Source organism: Hipposideros armiger, unplaced genomic scaffold (assembly GCF_001890085.2).
Source record: "Hipposideros armiger isolate ML-2016 unplaced genomic scaffold, ASM189008v1 scaffold_35, whole genome shotgun sequence".
Lineage (NCBI taxonomy): Eukaryota > Metazoa > Chordata > Mammalia > Chiroptera > Hipposideridae > Hipposideros > Hipposideros armiger.
In genome coordinates, this window is record NW_017731385.1 from 2,575,282 (window position 1) to 2,601,173 (window position 25,892).

General features: G+C 41.4%; 1 long non-coding RNA gene across 2 annotated transcripts in view; it reads left to right on the top strand.

The window, feature by feature from the left end:
- Positions 1–6,472: 6,472 nt before the first annotated feature.
- LOC109380350 (uncharacterized) overlaps positions 6,473–25,892 on the top strand; it is a 63,433-nt gene continuing 44,013 nt past the window's right edge. Inside the window, exons 1-3 of one of the 2 annotated variants that reach the window (XR_002123441.1) lie at positions 6,473–6,623; positions 8,977–9,033; positions 11,236–11,278. This is a non-coding gene — a long non-coding RNA (uncharacterized LOC109380350). The remainder of the gene's footprint in view (positions 6,624–8,976; positions 9,034–11,235; positions 11,279–25,892) is intronic. The other variant, XR_002123442.1, reaches the window with a different exon arrangement.

A 25,892-nucleotide genomic window follows, 5' to 3' on the forward strand; every position in this document is an offset into this window, starting at 1 on the left:
TTAGGAGATTATAAGTTCTTGATTTTAACTACCATTGGAAAAACTGCTGGGCGGAAGTTTTGCAAAAGGAAATTCCCAGTAAAGGAGATGATGTAATGTGGGAAAATGGTACAAAGCATGCAGCTATCAGTGCATAAAGTTCAATATTAAAAAAAAATGTTTGTGCTAAAGTGTTAAACAAGTAGAATAAATAGCATGCTACTAGCATACAAAATTAAAATGAGTCACAAATGGATATCTTCTATGGCAATTTATTTCACAATTACTCTTGTGGAAGCTTTCATGAATTAAATATGAGTTCTGTCTTGAAATTAGGTGTTATAAGGCTAAATTACAAGAGGCAGGCAGTAATTGAGGTGGCAGCAACACGGGGTCTGGTGAACTAATCTCTTGCCGTGTCACGTGGCTCACCTTCAGCCAATCAGAGGCCTCCCGTCACAAAAACAGAGGCAGCTGAGAAAAATTGATTTCTCATCTGAGCCATATTTGATAGCTTTTGAAATCGAAAATTGAAATTAACTAACCTAAGCCCCGTTGTAACAAAAGAGCAAATTAAATATGCAACATCGTTTCCTATTGGCAGTAAGAGGGCCTGCCAAGGTAAATTTGTAAATAGAGTTTAAGATGCAATTCTGTTCTCGCTCTCTTTCAGTGTAAAAGTATAAGTGTACAGTGGCTTTATAAATTATTTATAAAAAAAATTCATCAGCTGCAAATGGGCACTGTGGTTAAGGACTTCCATAGAGAAAAATCATTGCATTAGGAGTTCATTGAATGAATCAAAATTAAAAATCATCCTCAATGATTCACGGACATTACTTAAAATGAAAAGTAGGAATATTTTAAATGTCCTTTTCCAAATTTGGCTTTTTTATCTTCCCCAAACTCAAAGAAAAAAAATCTATCATGATTGGACTGACATGAAAAAAAAACAAATGTGCCACAAATGTAACCATCCAACCATCTTGTAAAGAATTATAAGAATTAATTTTGGTTTGCTAAGTGCTGAAAACAAACATACAGCTCCATTGTGTTATATGCGATGTTTTCAAGTATAGCATTTCTAAAATAATTTCCCAAATGAGTCCCAGTGATGCAGCAGGTATGGCTATTGATTTTTGAATTTATAATTTTACTAGGTCAGATGAAGGAAATAGATGTCTCAGAGGCTATATCCTAGCTAATCCAGAAATGACAGCTTTTAATTTATTTCACTCCTGCCCATGGAGTAGGCTGCCCACACAATGTTTGTTTCACCCCAAAGCATGCGTTTTTTGGTCCCCTCTTTTCATTGCATGTGTAAGTCGGCACATTTCTATGTTTAAGAGATAGATGATTGAAGATAAAAATCTTGAAATCGTTGTATGACCCTATCTTCCCTGTTCAGAGCCAAACCATATACTCATAGAATTCAATGACAAGTGTAATGGAGGATATTACACATAGCCTGCCTGTCAGCGCACAGATCCTGTAAAATCATTTTCTGCTCTCATTTATTATTTTTAGTGTCAATCAGACTCTGATGAGATGAGTAACATCATTAGGTACTGGGATCAACTACTCAGTACTTTATAAAGGCAGTTTAAGTAGATCCATTGTCTGTACTAGAAGACATAGTCAGAGTTCAAAAAGTTTTTCTTTTGTGTAGAAATCTTGTTGGAAAAAAGCCTTAGAAAGATAAAACCTAGAAGCTGTTTTTTTTTTCTTTGTTTGTTTTGTAAGAATGAAACTACACTGGGTCACCAGGATACCACATATCACTTCCAAACTATAAGTGATGACCAGGTCTAATTTCTCCCATGAACCCCTAAACGGAACTCCTGTTGCATAGCCAATGAAGATAGTTGGCTTTGCTCCCAGTTTCTTCCCTTCCCTCCCTCTCTAGAGAGAGTTGGAGATTCTGTGGGAGAGAAATGCACCCAAGATTAGAAGCCCCCCAGGAAGGTAAAGAGACCAAAGCTGAATTCAATCTAGATGCAGGCTATGTACTTCCTGAGTATTTTCCTTCATCCCCTGACTCAACTTTCTAAGAAATGCTTTTATTAAAAAAAAACAAAACACCTTTATTGATAATAAACTCCACTCAGAGAAAGCATTTGCTCCAGACTGATAACTTGTGTTGTCTAGCACTGATAGATTCAAAACGCTCTTCCCCAAACTATCTGATGGGGTTTCAGAACTAGCATGGACTAGATAGGACTAAATGGTATATTGTTTCCATTTCATGTGCGACTGATTAAAAAAAAAAAGTCTAGAGAAATTTAAGGAGGCAAATCATGGATTTTGGTTGGTTACCTATCCTGGAGGTGGGAATGTAAATTTCTGAGTTCCAATCACGTGACAGGAATTTGAACGTCTTATTTCCTGACATTGGAAATGGAAATGGTAAAATGTTCAAGTCCACATCAAATTTTAGGCACAGAAGGAAATTATATTCAGCTATTCTTTTATTCAACTGGTGTGATATGGAAAATATTTGATGTGCTGACTTGGGCACTGATCAGGAAAGAGGGATACAAGCTGGCAATAACTGGAATGCCTATGCGTGTCAATTTAATATTAATGGTGGAGACAACCTACTATGTGCTGAGAACAAGGCTTTGTATTCCTTGTCTTTGTCCCATGCTGTTTCTTGATTATGCCCTTCACTTTGTAAAACACTTTGCTGATCTCTAGACATAGATGGCCTGTCATCCATTTCAGAGTGCCTGCTCTGTGGTTTCCACCTCGGGAAATGGGCGTTCCAATACATGTGACCTTGTGGGGTGGTTTTAATGTTTCAAAGCACTGGTACAGGTTTGAGCCCCAGCAAGCTCTCCATCCGTGGTTGCAATTATTACTGCAGAAATGCAGATTCCAGCTCAAAATGCCGATGACGAGCAATAGGTACGCTTTTTTAGGGGATTCTTACATAAAGAGGAAAGAATGGTCATATTTATTCAGGGCCTCTTAAATGCATTTTTAAGGGCATTTCACATTGACTTAATGTTTATTTATTTTATTTATTTTTTATTTTTTTATTGGGAAATTGGGGGGATGGGAACAGAGCTGGGGAATTGGGGGAAGGGGAATAGACAAGTTGCTGTCGTTTTGTTCTTCAGTCTAGTTGTGGAGGACGTTGCTTCACTGGCCCAAGTTGGCACCACCATTGCGCTTTTCCCCGGCGAGGCACATCAGTCGCCGGCTTCTAGACGGCCGCTCACTGCGGCTGCTGGCTACATACGGTAGCCCATGGCAACCCACTGCCACAGAGACTGCAGCCTATGCCGTCGCTGGCAACTCACGGCAGCCCAGCTCCAGGTTGAGCTGTTGTTCAGCATCTTAGCTGTGGAGGGCAGTGTCACTGGACCTCATATGTGGGATCCGAACCGGGGCCCTCTGGCATCCCAAGCCAGTTCCTAACCATCGCGCCACTCGGCCGGCCCAACTTAATGTTTTATTTAATCCTCACAAGAACCCCGAGACACAGGTGCTATTCTTTTTTTTTTTTTTTTTTTTAAGATTTTGATTAAAATATAACTAACACAATAATAGTATATTAGTTTCAGGTGTACATCATAGTTATTCAAAACTATCCATCTAACACTACACATACTTATTACCATATTATTGATTGTATTCCCTATGCTAAAGAAGTGATCACCGTGATAAGTCCAGCCACCATCTGACACCGTACTGCATTATTATAGTATTATTGACTATATTTCCTATGTTAGTCCAAGTCTTTTTCCTGTATTTCCTAAGGCTCCAAGACTTATTTGTTTTATATTTGGAAATTTGAACCCCTTATTCCCCTTTATCTTTCCCCCCCTTTTTAATTTTTCAATTACAGTTGACATTCAATATTTTATATGAATTTCAGGTGTACAACCTAGTGGTTAGACTTTTATATAATTTAAGAAGTGATCCTCCTGACTAGTCTAGTACCCACCAGGCACTATACATAGTCATTACCATATTATTGACTATATTCCCTGTTCTTTACTTTGCATTCCCATGACTATTTTCTAACAACCAATTTGTGCTTTGTAATCCTCCCAACCCCCCTCCCATCTGGCAACCATCAAAATGTTCCCTATATCTATGAGTTTGTTTCTTTCATTTGTTTACTTTTTTCTTTAGATTCCACTTATGAATGAAGTCTTATGACATTTGTATTTCTCTGTCTGACTGCACACTCAGCACAATACCCCCTAGGTCTATCCACATTGTTGCAGATGGCAAGATTTCATTCTTTTTTAGGGCTGAGTAATATTCCATTGTATATATGTACCACCTCTTCTTTATCTGTTCGTTCATTCAGGGACACCCAGGCTGCCTCCACATCTCGGCCATTATAAACAATGCTGCAATGAACATATGGATGTACACCTCCCCTCAAAGTAGCATTTTGGGTTTCTTTGGGATTATCCAGAAGTGGGATTACTGGGTCCTTGTCTCCTGTTATTTGTTTCAAAGTCTATTTTGTCTGGTATACATATTGCTACTTGAGGTTCCCTCCCCCCACAATCCCTTTACTTTCAGTCTGTGTCTGCCTTTCGATCTGAAATGAGTCTCTTGTAGGCAGCACATGTAAGGGTCTTGTTTTATCCATTCAGCCACCCTATGCCTTTTAATTGGAACATTTAATCCATTTACATTGAGAGTAATTGTTGATAGGTTTGTAGCTATTGCCATTTTATTCATGTTTTTGATCTTTTTTTTTTCTATATTAAAGAAGTCCCTCTAAGATTTCTTATAATACTGGTTGGATGGTGATGAACTCCCTTAGATTTTTCTTGCCTGGGAAGCTCTTTATCTGTCCTTTGATTATAAATGATAGCTTTGCTGAATAGAGTAGTCTTGGTTGGTTTTCAGTACTCTTGAATATTTCCTGCCAATCCCTTCTGGCCTGCAAAGTTTCTGCTGAGAAATCAGCTGATAGTCTTTTAGGAGCTCCCCGCTTTTTTTTTGCTGCTTTTGAGATTCTCTCTTTGTCTTTAACCTTTGGCATTTTAATCATGATGTGTCTTGGTGTGGGCCTCTTTCGGTACATCTTGTTTGGGTCTCTCTGCACTTGCTGGGCTTGTATATCTATTTCCTTCATCAGGTTAGGGGAGTTTTCTGTCATTATTTCTGCAAATAGGTTTTCAAACCCTTGCTCTATCTCTTCTCTTTCTGGTACCCCTATTATGCAAATGCTAGCATGCTTGATGTTGTCCCAGAGGCCCCTTAAAACTATTCTCATTTTTTTGGATTCTTTTTTCTTTTTGCTGTTCTGATTGGGTGTTTTTTGCTACCTTATCTTCTGAATTGCTGATTCAAGCCTCTGCTTCATCTAATCTACTATTGATTCCCTCTAATGTATTCTTCATTTCAGTTATTGTATTCTTTATTTCTCACTGGTTCTTTTTTTTTTATGTTTTCGGTCTCCATTTTTCTGTTTTCTATCTCATAATTGAAGTTCTTCTTCCTATCTCTTTGCTGAAATTCTGCTTGAGATCATTGAGTATCCTTATAACCAGTGTTTGGAACTCTGCATCTAGTAAATTACTTGTCTCCAATTTGTTTAGTTCTTTTTCTGGAGCTTTGTTCTGTTCTTTCATTTGGGACATGTTTCTTTGTCTCCCTATTTTGGCTTCCTCTCTGTATTTGCATATATATTAGGTAGAGCTGCAATGTCTCCTGGTCTTAGTAGGGTGGCCTTATGTAGTAGGTGCCCTGTGGGGCCCAGTGGAGCAATCTCCCTGGTCACTTGAGCCACGCGCTCCAGGTGTGACCCTTGTGTAGGTTGTATATACTTTCCTCTTGTTGAGCCTTAGTTGTTTGCATATCAATGGGAGGGACTGGCCCTGACTACAGTGGAGGAGCTGTGCAGGGGCTGACCCTACGAAGCAGGATCTGTCTCAGCAAGACTCTGGTGTCTGCCCAATCCGCCCCTTGGCTGCGTCATACTTGGAGACAGCTGAGCAATGCTCCAGCTCATGTTGAAGCTGGCTTCTGGGCGCTCCACCCCAGGGCCACCTGGGAGAGGATCTGCTGCAGGCCAGGTTCAGCTGCAGCATGTGCCCTGCCCAGGGCCACCTGGCATGAGCCATAAAGCAAACTGCAGATGGCCACTCCCCACGCTGTGCTTGGAGATGCCTTGAGAGGCCAAGCCACAAACCCAGGCCAGCTGCTGCTAGTTCCGGCTTAGGGCTGCTCAGCCAGAGGAATAGGACACGCTTAAGCCAGATGTTGCTTGTCTGGATTCCGTGAACCTTTGAGAGACACTAGGAGAGGCTGTAGGTTGAGCCAAGGCAGGAGGTTTGTATGAAAAAGCCACTGGACGCCGCTTCCGTGAGCCCGAAAGTTGGAAAGGGTGGGGTCTCGAATCACGAGGGTGGAGCCAATGGTGTCATTCAGTTTGATGGAGACTCAGATATGACGTCTACATTCGTGCGTGCGTGCGTGCGTGCGTCTGAACGCAGAGAGGGGGTGGGCGCCACAAAAACCGTGGCTTCCGGCTGCTCCTGCATCCGGGGGAAAGCTGCCATTCCAGCTCTTGACCTGGAGCCAGGCAACTCAGTCCCCCCACCCCCATGTCCCTGTCGCCTCTCCAGCTGCTGCCCCAGCACTGGAACTCTGAGCCAGCGATTCCGACGGTGAGTAAGTCCGTGTGCGGTGTCTTTAGAAGGAGCGCCTGGGACTCCAGCCCCCCTGCGTCTCACTCAGCCACCATTCCTCTGGTTTTCACAGCCAGAAGTTATGAGGACTTCTTTCCCAGGCACTGGAACCCTGTGCTGGGGAGCCTCTGTGGGCTGGCTGGGACGCGCTCCTGGGGGCAGGGGGGAGGTGGGGCGGGGAACCTCTGCAGCTGAGATACCCTCCTGATTTTTAATGGTCACACCTGGTGTGCAACCATCATGTTCAGCTTTTCTGCCGCCCCTACCAGTCTCGAGGTGGCTGCTGCTTCTGTAGGGCTTTGGTTCAGTTAGACAAGGGATTGGCAAACTGCGGCTCCTGAGCCACATGCAAATCTTTGGGTACGTTCTGTCTCAAAAGTTTGCTGACCCCTGGAAGAGCCAATCCTGTCCCTCACAAAAATTTAAAAATTATTCGAGAGCCATGAATATATTTTTACATAATCACCATTATGTGAGCAATATTTAAAAATTTTATAAATGAAACTATGATAGTTTTATTTTTATTTTCAATTTTACTTCAGAGCCGCATGTGGCTTGCGAGCCACGGTTTGCCGACCCCTGGCTGCTCTTCTGTCTCAAAAGTTTGCTGACCCCTGAGCTAGACTTTAGGTGATTATCAGTGATGGTTGTTTTGTAATTTCCTTGTAATTTTGATGTGAGAGAAGGTAAGCACAGAGATTACCCACTCCCCAAATTGACCGAAACTCAGTATTCTTAATTGGCCATTTTATGGACTGTTAAGCCCTCAGAGGTTAAGTAGGCAGGATTCTAACCAACATCTGTGTCCAAGTCACATTTTCTTTATACTGAGAAACTGTGTCACCTAACAGATGTTAGGCATGGCACTAGCATCAAGCTATTCTAAACAGAGTATTCATCAAATGAGTAGGAGTTTTGTATAATGGAGACCAGAGAGCAATTCTTGTCTTATTTTTACAAGTTACTTGTTAAGTCTACGTGACTTTTGAAGACTGTATATTCACATCGTTAACATAGTTGTGTATAGACAAACTGTAAAAGTTTGCCTTGACATTATTGAGAAGTTTGTCATCAGAACCTAGGGCTATATTTCAGTACGCATATAAGATGTTGATCCTTTTGAAAAAACAAAGGTTTTTTGTTTGTCAATGTCATATTCAGCGCGTTTGTGGGAGGGAGGGTGCCAGCATGATGCTTCAGGGCCGCGGCCATCACAAGTGCTTCAGAGCGATGCCATTCAGTGCCCTTGTTCATAATTTTGTAACTTTGTGTGTTTGCATATCAAATTTCCCAGAAGCAAGTCCCCTTTGAAGGGTATTAACACAGAATTATGGGGGTGATTTTGCTTCTTTCTGAGACATGCAGGCAGAGTGGCTGTCACTGGAGAGACCCTCTTAGTCTGTGTGATGATACCTCATTTCCATGTGGCCCTTTTGCCTGCCACGAGGGCTCACCAGGTGAGCCAACCGTGATTGATTTTAGCATCGATAAATTTGGGGCGTTTCCCTCTAGCCCATTCTAAGCCCTCTAGGCCAATCCTGTGTATCACAAACTAGTTTTCTCTTCATCCAGATTCAATTTGATTTTACTGGTTAGAGTCGGCATTTAGTCAGAGGGACAGAGAAAACGAGTTGCTTCTGGTTACTAGGTTGTCTGTCTCCCACACATGAAATGCAGTGAAATAAAAATACATGCGTTTCCTCGTTCCTAAATTCTGCAGACTCACTCACACCAGCGTCCGGGGCTCAAGCCAATGAAACCACTTCAATGTGATTGGCGTAGAGTGCTAAGCTAAGCTGCCTGCTTTTGGGGTCTTCGTTCAAAAGGAGATGATGAGCAGGACACCAGTAACTCCAGGGAGCTTCCTGGAATTATGCTCACGGCCATAAAAATCAGAGTGGAGACTGATTTTCAGGTCTATCCCGAGAAAATTTCTGTAGAACAAATCCTGCAGAGAGTTTTCAGCCCCTGGACAAGGTTGATAACTCTGAGAAGGCTGCAGAAGCTTTTAATCTTAAAACTGCCAGCGCAGAGAAAAAAGCATCCTTTGTCCATGCCTCAGATCTTTGAAACAGGTTTTTTTCTTTTGCTTTCAATTCTCCTTATAGAGATTGTTTGTAGCAAAAGGGGCTTTGAAAATACCGTATTTCCCCATGTATAAGACGTACCCCTTTTTGAAAATTTTGGGGTCTAAAAACTGAGTGCATCTTATACAGTGGTTGTAGATTTTTTTACTTGCATTTCCTGCAAGTGATGAGTTGTATGAATTTTATGATGAATAAAACTTGAGTTCAGTAACTTTATGTAATACATTTTTTTTTTCAAATTTCAGGCCCCAAAATTAAGGTGCGTCTTATACATGGGAGCGTCTTGTACATGGGGAAATACGGTAAGTGGGGCAGGCTCTTTCAAATAATAAAAAAGGTGACTTGATTATCTGAAAGTTTTACGTGCTTGCAAAGATTCGAACCATGAAAATTCCTTAGAAGAATGGTAGTTTGGGTAAAATGTATTTTTGCTGTCTATGCTTTAAAAAATTATACAGGTTTCAGCTCAGTGATGTTGTAAACAAGATTGCAGGTGCTTTAAGAACTGACTTTCTCCTCAATACTTATTATTTAGCATCTAAAATCAATGCTGTAAACATCACATACCTGCGCATTTCAATAGTCACCAACTTACACCCCAAGAAGAGAAAACAGAGGGATTTTTCTCACAGAAAAAGAGTAAATTGATGAAAATATAAAGAAACACCTTCACAAAGGTGCTTTAAAACATACTTTGAAAGTTTTGAGGTGTTTTGTTTCTTCATACACACGGGAGGAGAGATTGGCTCACGTCTAAGTTTTTCCCATTCCTTAAGTTTCACTCAAAAACCCCCTAGGTTTCTCATTTCAGGACCACCCTCCAACAGGATGGCAAAGCCCTCACCCCCACCTCAGCACCTACAGTGCAAGTCAGCTGCAGGCTACAGTTACAAAGTATCAGAGCAAGATGAAGAATTACAGTATCGTAGTGGCTGGGAGGCTAGATTATAGCTATTTCAGGAGAGAGATTTACAGCAATATTTAATGAATATAATTAGTTTCTTTATCAGTCGGTAACCATATCCACATGTGCGTATGGTCGGATTAAATGAAGCCATTATAATAACCTTACAAAAGGTGACTATTTGGCGATGGCAAGTGTGGCTACACAAAATTGCATTTTCTGGGCGCCGTGCTATTTTTCAGATTGACACAGGTTGTTGGTCCAGTCTGCCTGGAATGTGCCTCCTAATTTGGGGGGCATTTCCCTTATAAAAGAACATGAAAAGATCTCGCTTTGGGATGCAGATATTATTGGAGTTATCAATCTCAGCCTACTTAAAAATATCACAGACTAAAACTTGGGAGCACCGTTCTTTCGCAAAATTAACATTTTCCACCTTGGAGTGATTTTCACACATTTAGTTTTATTGGGAATTTTTTTTATTTTCAGGGATTATTATATAAAGGGTCATTATACAGATAAGCTAAATACTGAAAGATTCAGAACACTAATTCAGGTTTTTAAAGAGTTGCTAAGAAAAAAAATCAGTCTGGAGTTCATGAAAAATGATCAATAGACAACCACGGGTTATTTTAAAGTCTTCACTTAACACTGGAGGCCTGGTAATTTACACATATATTTAATACTGAGGGGATTTTATTATTGGTAAATTTTGGAAGTAAATTTTGCTAATTATTTCTATCTCCACCAATATTTTTCTGTTTTATGTTTTTCAAACTTGAAATAATGTAGGCTAAAGAGAAAAAGTTGTTCTGTCACAATTTAAAAAAGAATATCTGGGGAGGTCAGCAATGCACTGTTAGCATTTTTATCTTGGTAACCTGACTAGACATAGTGCACGAGTATTACAGTTATAAAAAATAAAGAAAGAAAATCAGGATTCTTAGATTTTCTATAGAGAAAAAAAATCTGAAACTGGAGAAATTGTATGGCAATGTTTCTTAGTCTCAAGTATGAATATTTGCTATTAGAGTCTTATCTTGTGCCACTGGAAAACTTAACAATTGCCATCGTACAACTCGGTTTGGCCACCCCAAATTCAGACACCAGCACTCGGAAGAGACAAGGGACCCAATGAGCTGATCCTACAGCCATCGGGTCCAAAGCTAAGCTGAGCATCTCCCAAACGATCTAGTGTTCCTGATGGACTGCCTCAGCATGTGTAGCCCACTGATAAGAGTAGTTATAAACAACAGTGCAATTTAGGGGCTCCCAAGGTGACCCCATGGGGGACTGGCAGAATTGGTTAACCTCCCAGTCTGACTTCCCGGCTTCGGGCATCACTTCCCTGAGTAGACTCAGCCCTTATACAGTCTGCTATCCCCCTTGCTCATGGTCTTCATGAGGTTGGTATTAATGGTTACATATCTGCCTGATAATATTATAAAAGTCTCTCCCACTTGATTTCTCCCTCTACATTATATTTCTTAGCATCTTTGGCACCTGTCATGGCACCTGCCACATAGTAGGTGCTCAGTAAATGTCTGCTGTGTGAGTGAAAGGGTCCATTAAAATGATTCCAATGTTTTCTTTTCTACAGACTTCAGACCAGTGGGCTGTTCAAGACCAAAGACTCCTCAGAGGTAAGTAAGTTTACCTTAGTCTAATGATGGTCCCTAAATTTTGTGGAACATACAGTAAAACCTTGGATTGTGAGTAATTTGGTTTGCGAGTGTTCCGCAAGACAAGCAAACATTTCTCATACATTTTAACATGGTACACGAGTGATATCTTGCAATACGAGTAGTTTGTTTCTGGAACAAATTATGCTCGCAAACCAAGGCAGTACCGTAGTTTCAAGCAATTTATTTTACTTATGACATTGACTGTGACGAAAGAGGAAGGAAGGAGGCTTCAGGAAAACCCCAAATGTCTTGGCACAGGATTTGTTTGTTAATGTCAGGGAAATGTGTCTATCAAGCAACTTTTTGTGTATTTATTTACATGCATAAAAGCACTCAGTTCATGCGATCTGAGAATCCTTTCAGAGCTGGGCAGATAATATGGGCAAAATACAAGGCAGAAGCCTCTTAGGTATATAACATAGCTGTTATTAATTCCTTATTAGCTATTACTATAAAAATTTGAATAACAAAACAGCATGGCTCGCTGTAAAAAAATTCACAGGTACATTAATTAGAAAAACACTTGACTCTATTGAATGTTCCTCTGCTTTCCGCAAACATCAATGCAATTTTAATTTAAAATAACTGATTTGCTTGTAAAATAAATGTTACATACCATTTAAAAACTGACTTTCTAATAATACCTCTGAGTTTTCCTGTGCTCTGGATAGTTAAGTATTTACATATATATTACTAACCCCTATTAATTTTACATTGCCATCAGTGGAGGCCTTAAATTTTATTTTTAGCTAAAGAATTGCTCCTGCCTCAGGATCCACTTCAAGACAAAATTAATTTTAACCTACTAATAGGAAGGTAGAATTTTAAATCACATTCAAATTTTACATTTTCACTAATGCTTTCCTTATAAATTTCCTTCAAAGCTTATATTTAACATGGGATTTTTTGTCTGTTCACTTCATAAACCCTTTTAAGCCTTAGTTTAGTTTAAGTCTTAAGGATTTCTATTTATCTAACTAAAAGTTAATAATTAAACGTGTGGATTTTAAAAATCATAATCCCGTCACATTAGTAGACACTAATTCTATTTAAAAAAAATCACCTACAATTTTTTGGACCATATTTTCATATGGTTTCTTATTGACTTAAACAATCCATGTTTTTAGATACATTTATTAGTCGCTTTGATGGCAAGCTTTGCTGTCAGCTTTCTTACACAGCGCATGCCCAAAATTGTATCTCAACAAACCGTTAACGCTGAAAAAAGAAACCTTCAGAACTTTTCCAAGGTTTAAGACTTAAAGAGTCAGATGCAAATAACCTGGGGCTACGCTGTATGGCCACTGTTGGGATGGCATCCCCATAGGGGATCCTGTTCCTGTGACTGACAAGTCAATCCTATCCCATTTACAAATGTTTCGATGCCTGCGATATTAACATCACTGCCCTCCCTGCTCGAGAGAAGCACCACCCTGTAACTCCTGGCATGGAGCAGTCCCCGGAAATGGCAGCACGCGTAATTGTAACCTCTGCCTCCGTGACAAACAGTGCAGGTGCTCTCCACGGCTCTGCCTTTCATTTCAGTGGCATCAAAGGAAAACTCAAGAACCTCGGAAAATAACTAGCCCCATGTCTCTGATAAAATAAAATGCTTACCCACAGACATAAATTACCATGGAAATAAAGAGAGGACCAGAAAAAAAAAATCACACCGTTTCCGAATGCTCTTAAAGCAGAGGCAGCGGAGTGCTGCGAGCTGAGCCTTGGGTCTCGGGCGGCTTTAATCCAACAGGTTTGCTCAGTCTATGATGGGAGAGCAGGGTCTTTTTAATAGTCACTTCTGTGGATGCCCGCTTGGAAATTTTTGCTCTGGAGACATTCTGAATGTGAGTTTGGCCGTGACAAAATTAGTGCCCCAGTGGGGTTCCAAGCGGCAAACCCAATGCCAGGCAGCCTCCATCCCCACGATTTGCCTGTCCATCGGCTTCCCTTCCTCTTTCCTTCACTCGTTCACAACTCTCTTCTAAACGTCCTTCTTATTTATGCCAGAGAAACAATTCTCATTGAAAATAAACACACACACAAATACATTTAAATTTAAATCCCTTTTTAGCACCTACTCCTTCCTCAGAGGAAACTATTGCAGGTAATGTGTTTCGCGTCTTTGTGGGTCTTTTTTGTACATATGCATGTACAGAAACGTAATTGGTGTGTTTTAAATCACAAATGGGGTCAAACCGTACTTATTGTGTGCAAGTTTTTAAAATGTGAAGAACTTTACCTATCAGTACCTAGAGCTTTGCCTAATTCCTTTAACATGCTGCATAATATTCCATAGTATAGACATAGTTCAGTATTCCTTCCGTGATGAAAATATAAATTGTTTCCAGTCATTTGCTGTAAGGAATACTTGTGTAGGTGTCGGGCTGTCTCCAGGGTTTCAACCAGAGGTGAGGTCGCTGAGACAATGACATGTTTATTTGCTGTTGTACGACTGCTGCCATGTTACCTGCCAAGGGAGCTGTATTGAGTCAAGTCTCACCAGCCTGTACGAGGCTTCTCATTACCTTATACACCCTCTCTAGGTGCTGGGATTGCCAGGTATGTTGCCTTTGGCAAATTCGATGGGTATGAAATGATATCTCATTGAGATTTTTTAATTGCATTTTCCTGCTTGCCCGTGATGTTGAGTTTATCTTCATTTGGATATCGACCTGTGGGTTTCCCGTTCCATCCTTGGCCTTCAGAAAAATAGCAGCTTATTTTAGACGTGCCTCACAAACTTTGAAGTTTGCCCCTTTCAAATGTACAACTCAGTGGTTTTTTCATATATTTACAAAGTTGTATATTGATCACCCTCAAAAGAAATCTCCTACCCATTAGCAGTGACTTCCCATTACCCTCCCTGGCAACCATTAGTTTGTCTGTTGCTAAGGATTTGTTTGTTCTGAACATTTCATGTAAATGGAATCATTCAATACTGTGCATTTTGTGACTGGCCTCTTTCACTTCGTGTATGTAGTATTTTCAAATTTACCTCCGTGTTGTAGAATGGGTCAGTATCTCATTCCTTTTTGTGACTGAATAATATTCCGTGGTATGGATAGATCACATTTGTCTGAATGTTCTTGGCTGTTCTCATACATTATTGAATATTATATATCTTTGAGATCAATATTTGAACTTATTGAAGTTCCAAAAAAGTCCTGTTGCTATTGTGTTTTGGGTTTCATTAAATTTATAAACCAGTTTGGTAGAGAGTACTGCCATAATTATAAGTCTGGGGGTGTAGGATGGCTCTGTATTTATTTGAATCTTCTTTTATGGCCTACTGCTTTCATGGTTTCCTTCATATGGGTCTTGCAAATTTCTCCTAGTGCTACCTGTTTCAAATGTACACTTGATTGCCAGTTTGGGGGAATTGGACCCAATGTTCCATAGAAATTATATAATAAGTGGTGGTTGGTTCCCAGACATAGCCACATGGGTTATGAGTGAGAACCATAGGAGGCACTGTAGTTTGGGGGTCAGGGTTTGCATCCAAAAGGTAGATGATCTGGGGACCTCTTACTAGCTGTGTAACATCGAGCACGTTACCTTCTCTTTCTGTGCTTATTTTGTTGCATGTAAAGTGGTGATAATAGTACCTCCCTCATAGGGTTGTTATGTAGACACATAGAAAGTGCTGAATAAACGATAGCTATTGTTATTCGTGTCTATGAGCCCGATTTGAGATTCAGTGCAGAGCACCTGGTTTATGCACACACCTGACTCCTTGTTTTTCAGCTTTGTGACTGAGGTGAACTTATAAGGAATGGGTTTGGTTTGGTAAGTGAGGTTGGGACCCTGGGAGACTGCCCAGAGGAGGGAGGACACGAGAAGCAGAATGGGATTTAGCAACAGCCATTTAAACACGAGAAGCCTTTTGGCTGCTGCCTTCTCTCCACCAGAGGCTGCCCCAGCATCCTAATAGCTTCCCTACGACCAGACCCCCTCCCCGTCTCTGCAGCCACAGGGATCTCCCTAAAATGTAGATCCATCATATCCTTGCCTTTTCTTTAGCTCTAATGGTTCCACGGTGCCCTCACAACAAGATGTAGGCTCTGGATGTGGTTATAGACTCAGCCTGCTTATTCTCCAGTAATTCCTCCTTTCTCTACTGATCTCTAATTTCTTCCAGTCCCTCCCACCCTCTCCACACTCTCCTCCAATCCTCTAGGTTTCAAGCAGAAACATGTCCTTCTGAATATCTCCCTGAATGCGGGTCTCTCTCCTTACCAGATAAATATTTGCTGTTTTGTTGCTTACATTGTCTTCTAGAATGATTGTCTTTACATAGTTTCTAATAGTGTCCCTGTGTCTGGCAGCTGTCCATATTATGTCTAATTAAATATACTGTGAAGACAAATGTGTCCAATGGATGCACAGATGTTCTTCTTACCCCACGTCTCATGGCCCTCTGCTTACCACACAGAAATATGGTGGAGATAAATACGGTGAGATGTCTATAGGTTGTCTATTGACTTTCTAGTTAATTTCTACCATGCTAGGTAACCCTGCTCCTGCTCCCCAGACACACACATTTTGGTCTCCTGCAGAATTTAACTGCTTAACTGTTGACTAGAAGATAAGTGGTTAGCCCTAGGATTGACAGTCGGGTGGCGGTGCCAAGATGAATGGCAGGGTAAATCGAGGCTTAGGTTACGTTTTTTGTGGAAGTACAGACAGTGATCCTGACTGCACGGAGGGGGCGCAGAGAGGATGGAGTGCTGATCCCGGTTCTAGAACAAATGGGCCTCTGCTCCTGAGAGGAGATGGACGTTTCCAGATCGTGTTCATTTACCCTCCTGGGAACCAACCAGAGGCTCTCCAGGGTTCTCCAAAGTTTCATCTAACTAAAAAATATTGTCACTTTGCACCTCTCTCCTGGAGAGATCATAGGTGTTTTCTGCATTCTGAGCTATTTGTTTAGTCCTTGGAAAAAAGAGGTGGGGCACACAGGCAACAAAATATCTTTGTCAAGTTTGCAATATATTACAGAACTAAGTGATACATGGACCATTCACTTTAATTTCATGTTTGGCGTCTTGAGTTTGGATAATGAGCCTATTTGTTCAAAATCCAATTATCCATTCTATTTTCTCACCCCCCGACCCCATACCAGATACAGTCATTACTGCTTCCCCAAACCACGCCCCAGCGCCCCAGGGCGCAGAAAGAGGGCTTTGTGAAAGAGGTGGGAGGCGGGGCGAGGGGGAGGGCTGGCTGGAAGGGGAGGCATTACTCCAGGTCTCAGAACCAGTGTGCAGGAAGCAGATCAGGAGTGGGCAAACCAAACAGCAAGAGGTTTCATTTGGAGAGAACAGAGGGAGCCCTGAGGGCGAGGGTCTTCAGAAAGGACCCAGTGGAGAGGCAGGAGTGGGGAGATTTTTCAAACCCGTATTCAAAAGGCAGGTCCACAAGAAGAGGGATCAAGAGCAGAATGAATCTTCAAAAAGAACAAACTAAGACATAACTTAATGAAGATACTGAAATGACTCAACCCTTGTTTCCATCAATTAAGGATTGATGGGCAGGGTCCAAATACCTACCCATGAAACGGCCTTGAAATGAGACATTCGGTACCCATCCAATTATATCGGTATAGTCGTCAGCTGGACATCTGTCCTCTCATCAAAGTAATGTGACATTTAAGACACAGAGTCAAACAGATGGCTGTATTTTGCTGAACTGGACTTTAATGAGAAAGTCCAGATTCTTTCATTACAGAGAAAAAGACATTATTGCCTTAGAGGATCTTCATCATGGGGGGAAAAAAAGGTAATGCTACATCAAAGAATTGAAATGGAAAAGGGTGAGAGAGAGAAAAAAAAAGGAAATTTAGATAATGCGAACTATTCCAAAGTCATAACAGAGGAAGCTCAGTCAGGGTCCATTTGAAAATCCAGGTATGAAAGAAAATTCAGCTGACCAGGTTCAGAGCAAAAATCAAGAAATACGGAATGAGGTATTCTTTCTATTAAAAATGGACATATGCAAAGAGGTATAACTACTACCAAATTATCATAGAGGGGAAGATTGCAAAAATGTACTCTCCCAATAACCTCAGCCTTTCAAGCTAACAGGCCCCACATGTCAGTGGTCCTGTCATTTTTGAAAGGTGATGTGGTCTCCTTTCACGAGGAATTTGGTAGGTGCCTACTAACCTAGGTCGTACCTTTGTGAATTTGCCAAAAGGGAAGTGAGTCTTCAGCTGTGTCTCACAACATTTTTTCAGAAATCATCACGTGGGTTTGGGCCTATACCTAACTCAAGAACAACTTTTTACTCTTAGTGATTTAAAAAAAAAAAGCAATTTAAATGGTTTCAAAACTCCTGATTTGGGAGCTGCCATTTCCCCAATAATTATCTGAGTATCATGTAAAAAAGGAAAGCGCAGAGGAGGATGTATGGATAGGGGTGTTTCCCAAAGCTCGTTAATTGAATGCACGTAAATTGTAAACTCATTATAAAGCGGGTGCTTTAATTAAAAATGGCTCCGCGTGATATAATAGAAACAACAAGTGAATGAACTTGACTTAGATTCGATAGCCTCTTATAAAAATAGTTCTTAAGCCGTAGCAGAAGGGAGGGGGGAACGAGAATATTGGAGAATTGCTGATAAATGTAGATGCGTTTCCAGTAATTGTCTTTGAAAGTAAAGCTAAGCATAAGGAGCTTGACTAGCTGAAGAGCAGCATTCCAACAGGGCTATGCGAGCTCCTGAGAATCGAGTGTCTCCAAAGAGGCTTTTATTAGTTCACTGAGGACCAGCTCCCTATCTCATGACATAGACGCTTTCCAATCCGGGGTTTTAAGTGCATCTTCTAATAACTCCAGGCAAAGGAGAAATCAGTTTGCGGGCCTCTAACTTATCAAAATAGCACCGAGCGTCACATCAACATAAAAGGAAGTGATCAGCGAACTTGACTTGGACAAAGACGAAAGGTTCTGAAGCAGCAGGTGTGAGAATGATTACATCGCCTTGGATGTGTCTACTTAAGTGTCTACCTTCATGGGTCTACTTCCCTACTTGATATTTGAGTCCATTTCGTTATAAAACATAAAAAAAACAGGCAATTTTCAGGGCTCTTTATAGCAGGATAAATAGAAAATCAGCGTTCTTTTTTTTTCTTTTAAATACTGTTATTATAGACTTGACTACTGTTGAGGTATATTCTTCTGGATCTTTCAATGTGCATGTAGATTTTGCAGCAAAATGAGATTGTACTGTACACACTGCTTTGTGATCTGCTTTTACCGGTCAATGACTTCTATGTTTTCATTTAAGTAAATGTTCATTACTGATCTTCGGGCTGTGCTTGGATCACACACTTGAGCCCAAATATCCCTACGAGGGTGCCCTGCAGGGCCAGTTTCTCTGCCAAAGGGCCCACCTTTTGGACTTGTCGGCTTGTTTCCAGTTCTGCAATTTTTTTTTTTTAAAGATTTTTATTGGGGAGTTGGGGGGATGGGAACAGTGCTGGGGAGTTGGGGGAAGGGGAACAGACAAGTTGCTGTCGTTTTGTTCTTCAGTCTAGTTGTGGAGGACGTTGCTTCACTGGCCCAAGCTGGCACCATCATTGTGCTCTTCCCGGGTGAGGCAGATCAGTCGCCGGCTTCTGGACGGCCGCTCACGCTGGCTGCTGGCTACACACGGTAGCCCATGGCAACCCACTGCCACGGGCTGCAGCCTACGCCGTCACCGGTGACTCACAGCAGCTCAGCTCCAGGTTGAGCTGTTGTTCAGCATCTTAGCTGTGGAGGGCAGTGTCACTGGCCCTCATATGTGGGATCTGAACTGGGGCCCTCTGGCGTCCCAAGCCAGTTTTTAACCATCGCGCCATTCGGCCAGCCCCAGTTCTGCAATTTTTGATTCATCATCAAAAGATTCTTCTTTTGCTTGGATGGTCTGTTTTTATCTTTTTGGGTAGACATTAAGTGATTTAGAGACTAAAGGATACATTTACATAGCAACGAAAATGGCTAATAGTAAAAAAGCCAAATTCAAGTTTTCCTAACACTGTGGCGTCGTTTACTCGCACCCTTCTTGTAAAATCATAAATAGTCTCTATGTGGACAGGTGGATTTAACATCAGGCTTATTTCAACATTTCCTTCCCCATTCTCATGCTTTTAATACTACGCGGATGAATACAAATTTTTGTTCATAACATCCTTTAATAAAAAAAATGAGATTAAAGATTCAGTTCTTAGTGGTTTGCTTTGTCTCCAAATAATGCTCCTGATAAGTGGTCAGCATGAATATATGCTAATGTATTATAATAATATGAGGTCATTTTCATTGTCCTCATTCCTGTAGAGAGTTGTGAGTTGCTTTTCTATATTGTACCTCTGATCATCGTTCCAAAATAATGATGAAAATGGGTTCGTAATCCAGGTGTCAATCATTTTCTCAACCTCTCTGATTTTTGTGTAGGTATGTGAAAAAAAATCAGAGAGATTTATTTTATCTGGGGCAGAATTTAATAAGCCTTTTTAACTGATATTAACAGCAGACCATGCAATTATAATTAGATAAGAGCTTTAATTCTATTTAAAAATTAAGTACTCTTAAAAACTAGCAGAAGCCTGTATTAGTGTTACTGTCTGTGAGGTATTTATCAAACAAATATATTATTACTCTCTAGAATTAGATATTGAGATTTATTATAATAAAACTAACATTTGGAAATAGAAAAATTTTACAGAGAGCTTACTGTGGATCAGGCACTAGAATAAGTAAGTACTCGGGGAGAATTATTTTATTTATACCCCCCAAAAGCACTTGAAGGACAGATATTGTTATTGTATCCATTTTACATTTGATACAAAAATAGAAAAGTTCAAATGTGTTTTATTGTGGGGGGAGGTGAATGTAATTATGTATATTTGTTGAAGAAACAAAAGTAGTAAGATACTTAGCCAGCGCTACTTTCCAGAAGTGTCTATTTTAGAATAACCCTCTGGAGGAATTGGCTACAGTAAGTTGGCTGCATAGGCCTGGGGGGGAGGGGGACGGATACTCACCTAAGGCGCAGCATTTTATTCCCTAAATGGGAGAGGCCAGGAAATCAGTATCATTCGAGCCCCCTGAACTTAGCCTTAGGTATTGAACTATCCAGTCACTGAGGATATTGTATATGAGGCAGTTTAGATGAACAGACCTTTGAGGGTCTTCCTAATAGATATCAGTTGGAAGGACTGCCCCTAATATTGGAAGAAGCCTTTTAATGGAACGCAGGACACTGAGTGACTATTTGCCCATGGGCCTAAAATGTGAATGTTGGAGATTATCAAGTAGGTATCATTATACCTACCTGCTTCAAACCAGTTTCGTACCAGCCTTAGAAATAATGTACCTTAGAAATTGTGTCTCAGTAAACACCGTGCCTGCAAAGAGAGTTGACCAGTGAGGCCCAGTATCCAGCGTGGCCCCTAGCACATAATATGTGCTCACCAAATCATTTTTTTAAATGAAAGAATGAATAATAGACAGTAAAAAAATCCTGAAGTATACATTGTCACATTTATAATGAGTTACACATATTACTTTAAAAAGATTTCTGTTAAAATATAGCTAATATTATATTTGTGTCAGGGGTCTACCATAGTTACTCAACATTTATATAGCTAATGAAGTGATCACCATAAGTCCGGCAACCATGTGACACTGTACCACGCTATCACAATATTATTGACTATATTCCCCATGCTGTACGTTACATCCCATGACTTGTTTCATACCTGGAAATTTGGACCACTTATTGCCTTTGCTTTTCTTATTTGGAGATGCTTTAGTGTCTCAAAAGAGGAAGAGAGGCTGCAAAAACAAACACTGCTTTAATTATTCGACTTTTATTTTGTGTTGGATGTTGTTCTGGACGTTGGAACTTCATAGATGAACTTCCAGTCAGGCTCCCCTCACTGGGGCAGTAAACAGAGGCTTGAGTTAGGCTCCGCACTGGCAACTCACTGAATGATCAGACGGCAGGATTTGATAGTGTCGATCTGTGTGGCTCAGATGCTTCCTAGATACTGTTTAAACCCAAAGCATAAGCAGTTACGAACCTGGAGAAAATCGCACTAAGCCAGATTACACAAGGTCAGTCTGGCTTTCCAAGTGGCCGGAATGTTGGCTTCTACAGGTTCAAGGTGGCTTTCCTTTGGGTTTCCTATGTAACCAACAAAGGAGAAAGCGAGCAACGCGAGCAAAGATGGGGAGAGGACACAGTCCCTGTGCCTCCCTGGCTAGTCACGCTGCAGGCTGCAGTGTGCTTCTGGCTTTGTCACGGAACCAGGAACCTTCCATGTCACGGGAAGCCAGAAGGCGAGGACGCTCAGCCCTGGCAGGGGTCAGGGCCAGTCGGCACCGAAAGCTCTCCCCACTGACAGGCATGGCGATTCTTGGCTCAGACCTTGTGTCCTCTGTCCTTTTTGTCCTCTGTCACAGGGCCCAGGCCTGGCTTCCTCCCAGGTTTCTATTACCTCCATGATTCACTGTGTGACAAGAGCAAGGGGCATTGCAAGGAAAAAGATGAACCTCTAATAAAACAGAACTCTTGCCGTGGGTCATTGGGGGAGCAATTTAAACTCTGTATCTGAGTTTTTGTATCTGTCAAATGGGGCTGAAAATACTTCTTTCTCGTATGACTGTTGGAAGCGTTAGAGAACATAATATATGTAAAGGGAGCCAGCAGACATGGGTCATCAGATATCATTTTTCCTGTTATTATAATTAGTCGTCTGCAGTGACATGGGTTCTCCTTTTCCCTTCCACTGTTGACCAAACCTCGGTGGCTGGAAGGGCACCAGGGGACTCGCCCAGCCCAGCCACCCAGAGGGTAGGCTCAGAATCCCAATTTTGTCCAATAACAGTTGCCTAACTGTAGCTTAAGTTTTTACAGGATTAATTGCCTCTCCTTTATCATTGGACTCTTTTTCTTTCCCTTTGGCCTTTATTAAAATGATGACAGAAATGAATAGTAAGTACAATGCACACAGGATTTCATGTCACCCACGAGAGCATACATTAGTGTGGGGTGGCTGACGTAAAATGAGTGAGATTTGAGTACGGGAAAAACAGAATGGACCCATCCAGTGGGGTCTACAGAAGTACTTTCTAGAACCTAAATGATTGACTTGGCCTTCAAGTTCATGAAGTCCCTCCCTTTAAATCTCTAACCTTTGGCTGTAGAATCTAGGCTTACCAATTTTCATCCCCCATGGCTGCATGCCAGCCTTTTCAATAAAGAGAGCTTCCTCTGAAAACCAACCAGGGGTCTGCACCTAGGAAAACACGCGCCCCAGAGAGCCCACGCTGAGGGCTAACCCAGAGCCCAAATCACTGCCCCTTTCTTTCATTTACCTTCTTGTATTAATAATGAATCATACTGGACTAGAAGGCAGTTTTCACAATTCTCCTGGCTTTGGCTAAAATACTCGAAGGGTTAACACATCATCACCAGTTCTTCCACTGTAAGACCAAGAACCGTTAAAAAAGAGTAGAGGTCCCTTTATCTGTTTTCTTTTTAAAAATTTAAATATGGACCACATCTGAATATATACTGAATCCTCAGACATATTATAAAAACATTGGAATCAAACAATCATGGTTCATTTCTGGCCTTTGATTTTTATACCCATGCATGTTAAAATAAAATTTAAAAAAAAAAGAGGGGGAAAACTAAACATGTGTGCTGCCTTTTAATAAAGACCATATTAAAAATTCAATAAATAGCAATATCTCTGATCTCTTAACAAAAGCTTCTGGTGTACAGGAAATTAAATGAAAAAAAAAACTTGTTAATCCTTTTTGATTTTTGTACATTGTAGCTAGAAGCAGAATTCTTTACAGATTTCTCCTTTTTTTTTTTTTCTTTTTAACATTTTTTTAATCTTTTCTCGCACCAACGTTGTCTGGGCAACACTCTAAATGCAGCTTTATTCTTGGAAACATTTAAAACTGAAGGGGGGTGTGTGTGTGGAGGAGTGAGCGAGCAGTCCTGGCATTGTCCCCTCCTGGTGGCCTTGCACGGAGGAATCCACCTCGAACCAGGTGATAACCCGATAGACTTACTTTATCTTGTCTTTTACTGGCCTCCCTGAGCCTGCCAACACTTCGTCTGGCTGCGAGGCATTTTAAATGTCCCCCCTGAGCCCTAACCTCACCCCCTTTCTCTTCTTGTCAGCTGGAATGTCTCGGAGCTGTCAGAAGCTTGTTGCTTATTGATGTTTCCGTGTGTTTTATGTCTTTTCTGAGATATGACAGGCCCTGACACACTGTGCTGATTTCAATCAGGCCGCTTCTGGAGAGGCCTAAGATTTTTTGAGTTGCACAATCCACGTCTCGGGTGTACTTCAGAGGCCTCTGTCTAATGAAAATGTTTCGGGGGTCGAAATTGAGGCCTGATGCTCCGCAAACAGCAGCAGAGGAATTCACAAGGCTTGAAAAACACGTGTGTGCGCATGCATGCGCACGCGTGCGCGCACACACACACACCCGTAGTCCCCCTGACCCCCTCCTTTGTTATAAGAAAAGCAAGAACAGAAAGTGACCTCATGAGCCAAAGGTTCTGACACTGAATGAAATCCCTTTAGACCTGAACTGACAGGCTAGGCACGGCTTTAGATTACGTTATCACATCTCAGAGCGAGGCTTGTCTGCACCTCAGGATTCCCTGCGTGGATAGATCTGGTGGTTTGGCCCCACTGCCTATTAAGTCAAGTTCTGATGACTTGTCGAGAATGAAAAGCCTGTACACAGAGGGCGGGAATAAAGGGGGAGGGGACAACTGCCAGACATGGAAGACAACGCGGAGCTGGTGGCGAACGCGTGTTTGTTACGTACAAGGCCGGCCGAGTGGAGCTGAACAATATTAGGGAATTCTTCTTGGTAAGATCGTATGTGATTTCCTGGAACGTACACAAACGGCTAATTTTATCCCCTGTCGGACATATTTAAACTGGGTGGATGAAGGGCTCTGGGTACCAAAGGCATTTTGTTTAGCCCACATCAACACATGGATTTAAAGGCCACCATCAAATGCATTCCTAAAAACCTGAGCAAGAGTGTATGACACGCGCACCTTTGGGGTATGTGTCTGGCAAGTTGCACACACTCGATCTAGTCAAATGGTCTCCCTGTGTCCAATTTAATAGAGGGATGCTGAAGTCTTATTCCTCGGAAGTAGGGTGGTGTTTCATGACAGGTCTTTGCGTTTTAAACGTCAAGCGGTGCGATTAGCATGAGCTTCTGCCTAAGTCAATAAGGCCCGGATGCTGAGGACCAGATTTCAGGAACTCTCCGTGTTCTTTGGGGTTTTCTTTTCGACATGACAATGCACCCCTCCTGGCTTGCAATTAATATTTGTGATGCAAATAAGGATTTCTGGGAGGATGGAGGGGAAACCCTTAAATCATAATATTATGCCAAAAGCATCTAGAATGAAAATATTTCTTGAAGGATAAATATATCCAAAGAGGAACAGGTATGAATCAAAGAATCTCAAAAATAATCTTTTTTGGATTGGTTTTCTGTGTAAGGAAAGCGGGAAGTTGGGCAGAGAAAAGAGACTCCTGCATGTCGCCCCGGGGCTATATGTGGGTCACAGCCTGGTTCCTTGTGCTAATGTTTAAAAAGTGAGAGTTCATATTAGAATACAGATTTGGGGGCCTCTCTGGGAAAAACAGACCAGTCTAGAAATGGGAACAGTGCACAGCAGCCTCCATTCGACTAGCCCTGCATACTCCAGAGGCCATCGCCGAACCCCTACTTTTGTCTCCTCTCTACTTAGGGTCTGGCTGCCATAGCACCTGGTTTAAACAAAACCAAACAAGTCTAATTTGAAGCCAGGCAGCCTTGTATTTGGGTCAGCTCTGCCACCTGCTAGCCGTACACCACAATGTCAAGTATAAGTCCCACCTCAACTAGTACGTTGATGATTAGTAGACATTACAAATGCGTGATGCTGGGCTCACAGAAAAAAATCCAGGGCTCACACACAAAAAAAGTCTTTTCTCCCATCCCCTCTTTGTGGAGGGTAGAAATCTGACCACCCTTGGGCTTGCTCTGTGTCTCCGTCAGGTTTTTCACTGTGCTAAGTTAGAGTTTTAGTGATTTTAGCTTGAGGGGAAAAAAAAAAAAAGATTGTCTGCGTCTAAGCCACACTGAGTGAAAATTACTGCTAAAAAAAGTGTTCCTCCACCTTCATTCCATTTTTGAAAATGTTATATTTTTTAACAATATTAATATAATGACAGTATCATGTGTTTATTGGGTTAGTCTGTATTTCATGACTTAGTATCGAATTTATGGCTTGTTTCTACCAGCACTGTCACTATCCATTTTTGTTCCCATTTTTTTCATTGGCTGGAACGTTGTCATAGGACTATTGCCTGCCTGTGACAAGGGGCTTCTGCAACTATTATTTCAGGTCTGCTTATCAACAGTCCCCACATCTCCCCCAATTATTATTTTTTAGAACAACTATATGATCAATGTAACCCCTTGGTCACCAAAGGGTCCCTCCCTCTCAGCCACTCTAAGAATTCTGAGATGCTGTGCTATGAAG